This window comes from Echinops telfairi, unplaced genomic scaffold (assembly GCF_000313985.2).
Source record: "Echinops telfairi isolate 266 unplaced genomic scaffold, ASM31398v2 ScPeMD7_7427;HRSCAF=8465, whole genome shotgun sequence".
NCBI lineage: Eukaryota > Metazoa > Chordata > Mammalia > Afrosoricida > Tenrecidae > Echinops > Echinops telfairi.
The window spans coordinates 13,389,857-13,394,344 of record NW_022111327.1 but is presented as its reverse complement, the minus strand read 5'-3'; positions in this window follow the sequence as shown (position 1 = coordinate 13,394,344).

The window sequence follows — 4,488 nt, the reverse complement described above, 5'->3', positions numbered from 1 at the left end:
CTTTGGGTCTCCACTCCACACTCACCCTCATTCACAATGATATGATTTTTTGTTCTGATGATGCCCGATACCTGATCCCTTCAACACCTCGTGATCCCACAGGCTGGTGTGCTTCTTCCATGTGGGCTTTGTTGCTTCTGAGCTAGATGTCCACTTGTTTACCTCTTAAAAGAGATTTTTAAGAGTTGTGCAATCATCACTACAATCAATTTTAGAAGATTTTCTTTATTATTGTACACTTTATTATTAGCTCCCCATCACACCCCCTCCTCCCCAGAGGAGCTCTGGTAGCAAAGTGGTTATGTGTTCAGTGGATCTGCGGTTTGAAACCACTAGGCACTCTTTGGGAGAAAGACAAAGCTTTCAAATCCCATAAAGAGTTACAGTCTCAGAAACTCACAGGAGCAGTTCTACTCTGTCCTGTGGGATCACTGTGAGTCAGCATTGACTCGATGACAGTGTTTGCTCTTCTTTTTGTTTATTAACCCCCCAAATGCCCATGCCATAGCCCTAAAAACTATTACTGTCTAAAGAATTAAAGACTCTAGTTACCATGTCTATATATTACCTCTCCCGAACTTCATGTCAAGAAAATCATACCAGAAGAGTGGGGGGAAATTTATAAATTATCAAGGGTTCATGAGGAAAGGAGGGTGGGGGAGGGGGGAAATGAGAAGCTGACATCAAGGCCTCAAGTAGAAAGAAAATATTTTGAAAATGATGTTGGCCCCGTGCTCCAAGATGTGAAAGCAACATGCTTGCATGGAGTAGGGAACCAGTGGAGAGGTCTGAGGGGCAGGCCCCAATCCCAACTACATGGACACCTGCCCCTCCCCCCAGAAGAATTTATTTCAGAGGACAGCACTGAATCTGCAGCTCCAGGAGAGGGACATGTCTGATTAGAGCACAAGGGAGCAAATCAAGGGGGAGGAAGAGAGAGTGGAGCACAACTTGGCCCACCAAGCCTTAATGACGAGATTCCCGTGCAGAGCAGCCAATCCACAGAGAAGACCATATGGCCGGCCCCACTATGAAACTCGACATCCCTCACTGACCCATAACCCTACAGGGGACAACACTGGAGACACAGTGTGGTAATTCCGCCTGATCTGATCCCACCACACCAAGGCAAAACACTAAGGGCGTGGAACAGAACAGCAAGGGGACAGAGCAACGAAGTCTCCAGGGAATATCAAAATTAGACTTGGGGGCCAGGGCTTGGCACCCCATCAATCTCAACCGGAAAACACTCCTAAAGGCTAACAAACAGTCCTTGAACTAACTACAAGCTTTTCTTTCTTGTTGTTGGTTTTTTTTGTCATTGGCTTGTTGTTTTGTTTTATTGTGCTGCTTGGTTTCGCTCTGTCTGGTTTTTGTGCATGTTATTGTCTCCGCAGGTCTGTCTAAATAAGATAGGCTGGATGAACAATTTGGAGGAGAAAACAACCGGACCCACAGTTCTGGGGGGTACATGGAAGAGAGGGAGGTGGGGGGAAAGGTAGTGGTGGTAACAAACCCAGGGACAAGGGAACAAGTGATCCAAAGCAGTGGTAAGGATGGTATAGGAGGCCTGGTAGGGTGTGACCAAGGGTAATGTAACTGAGAGGAATTACTGAAACCCAAATGAAGGCTGAACATGATAGAGGGACAAGAGAAAAGTCAAAGGAAATAGAGGAAAGAGCCAGGAGGCAAAGGACATTTATATAGTTCTAAATAAAGGCATGTACATATGTAAATATATTTATATAGGAGGATAGGGAAATAGATCTATGTGCATATATGTATAGGTTCGTATTAAGGTAGCAGATGGACATTGGGCCTCCACTCAAGTACTCCCTCAATGCAAGAATACTTGGTTCTATTAAACTGGCATTCCATGATGCTCACCTTCCCGACACAATCGCTGAAGACAAAGCAGGTACATAAGCAAATGTGGTGATGAAAACTGATGGTGCCCAGCTATCAAAAGATATATTGTTTACCTTCAAGCGGTCATCTAGCTGAGAAGCAACAAAGCCCACATAAAAGAAGCACAGCGGCCTGCGTGTTCACCAGGTGTCGAAGGGATCAGGTATCAGGCATCATCAGAACAAAAAATCGTATCATTGCGAATTAAGGGGAGTGCAGGGTGGAGACCCAAAGCCCATCTGTAGGCAATTGGACATTCCCTTACAGAAGGGTCGCGGGGAGGAGATGAGCCAGAGCGCAGTGTAGCAGCGCAACGCGAAACTTTCCTCTAGTTCCTAAATGCTTCCTCCCCCCACCCATTCTCATGAACCAAATTCTACTTTACAAATCAGACTGGACCAGAGGATGTACACTGATACAGATAAGAACTGGAAACACAGGGAATCCAGGGCAGATGATTTCTTCAGGACCAGTGGTGAGAGTAGCAATACTGGGAAGGTGGAGGGAGGGTGGGGTGGAAAGGGGAACTGATTACAAGGATTTACATATAACCTCCTCCCTGAGGGACAGGTAACAGAAAAGTGGGTGAAGGGAGACGTTGGATAGGGCAAGATATGACAAAATAATAATTTAAAAATTATCAAGGGTTCATGAGGGAAGAGGGAGCAGGGAGGGAGGGGAAAATGAGGAGCTGATGCCAGGGGCTTAGGTGGAGAGTAAATGTTTTGAGAATGATGAGGCCAACGAATGTACAAATGTGCTTTACACAATTGATGTATGTATGGATTGTGATAAGAGTTGTATGAGCCATAATAAAATGTTTTTTTTTAATGAAAAAAACTATCAAAAAAAGATGTTGGCAACAAATGTACAAATGTGCTGGACACAATGGATGTATGGATGGATGGTGATTAGAGATGTAAGAGCCCCCAATAAAATATTTTAAAAAGAAAATCATACCAAAAGTCCTAACAATGACAGTAGAATAAAAAACAGATAAACCTCAATCCAAGAGAAAGCAGAAACTAGAACACATTCCTTGTCATGGCCAGATCATATGACATTGTATGTATGTGCTGTTTTAAAAATCCACTCATCCCGTGTTCAGTTGCTTCTCGCTTTCCCGCTTCTTGCAGTGTCAAGGGTGAGTAGACGGATCTAGGAGAGAACTTTGAATTCACATCAACAAACAAAAACAAACAACAGGAAGAGAAAAAAAACGTAGCAATCCAAAAAAAAACCACTGACATGGAGTCAATGTCAACTCATAGTGGCCTTAGGAGACTGCGGAGAAAGAATTGCCCAGGGTGGGCTTCTGAGACTGGAACTCGTTATGGGAGCAGGCAGCCTCATCTCTCTTCCACAGAGTGGCTGGAGGATTTGAACTGCTGACCCTGTAGATAGCAGCCCAATGCCTAGCATACAATGCCACCAGGGCTCCACTGCACTTAACTCACTGCCAGTGGGGATGGAGGGGGAAAAATGAGGAGCTGATACCAAGGGTTCAAGTCGAAAGCAAATGCTTTGAGAATGATGAGGGCAACAAATGTGCAGATGTGCTTGGCACACAATGGATGGATGGATTGTGATAAGAGTTATACGAGGCCCCAGTAAAATGATTTTTTTTTAAACCCTCACTGTCATTGAGTCAATTCTGACTCGTAGAAATTAATCCCATAGGACAGAGTAGAACTTCCCCTAGGGGTGTCGAAGACCATAACTCTTTATGGGAGTAGAAAGCTTCATCTTTCTCCCTGGGAGCAGCAAATCGCTTAGAACTACCAACCTTGCATTTAGCAACTCAATTTGTGACCTACAAAACCCTTCCACCCCCACGTTGAAATCTGCATGACCTTTCCGTTTGGTTTGGTTTTTTCCTTCTCACTTCATCATTAGCTGGTTAGAGTGCCCCCATGTGTCTCCACGGGGTAGTACTTTAGGGCTTGCCAAGGATGTGGCACGCTTTAATCAGAGAATCAATAAAAGGTGTAATGGAAATTTTTTCTCGTCACGCTTCAGGGCCTATGCTTGAAGGTTCTTGGGCGCCAGGGAAGCCGTTCCAGCCAGAGTCTGCGGCGGCTTTCCTGCTTCCACACAAGCCTCACGATTTCTCTCAGCTGTCTGCTCTCCCCCTTTCCCCTCCATCCTTGGGAGAATCCCATGTGTGCTTTCTCCTAAGTGTCACCTTGATCCTATCACCTCCTAGCACTCCAAGCTTACTCCGGTCTCAGAATAAGATCATGGTCCCCCCTCACACACACACTAAGTACATCAGACTTGAACGAATGGCCGAAGGCAAAAAAGAACTTCCAAACTACCAGGGAGCTTCTAAAAATTAGTAGAAAAAATGCATTATCATTCAATTCCGTTTTCCATGAACTTTTGGGATCCCTCTCCTAGTAGGAAAGGGTTTTGTCACACAACTTCTGTCCGACAGAGAAGTTGATCTTCGGTGCGCACGACAGCCCTGTGTGCAGAATAGAATGTGTAGCACGGCCCGGTTCTGCGTCAGCCTCACGTGTAAGCCCCTGGTTGCAGCCACCGTGTCCATCCACCCTGTCGAAGGTATTGCTCTCTTTT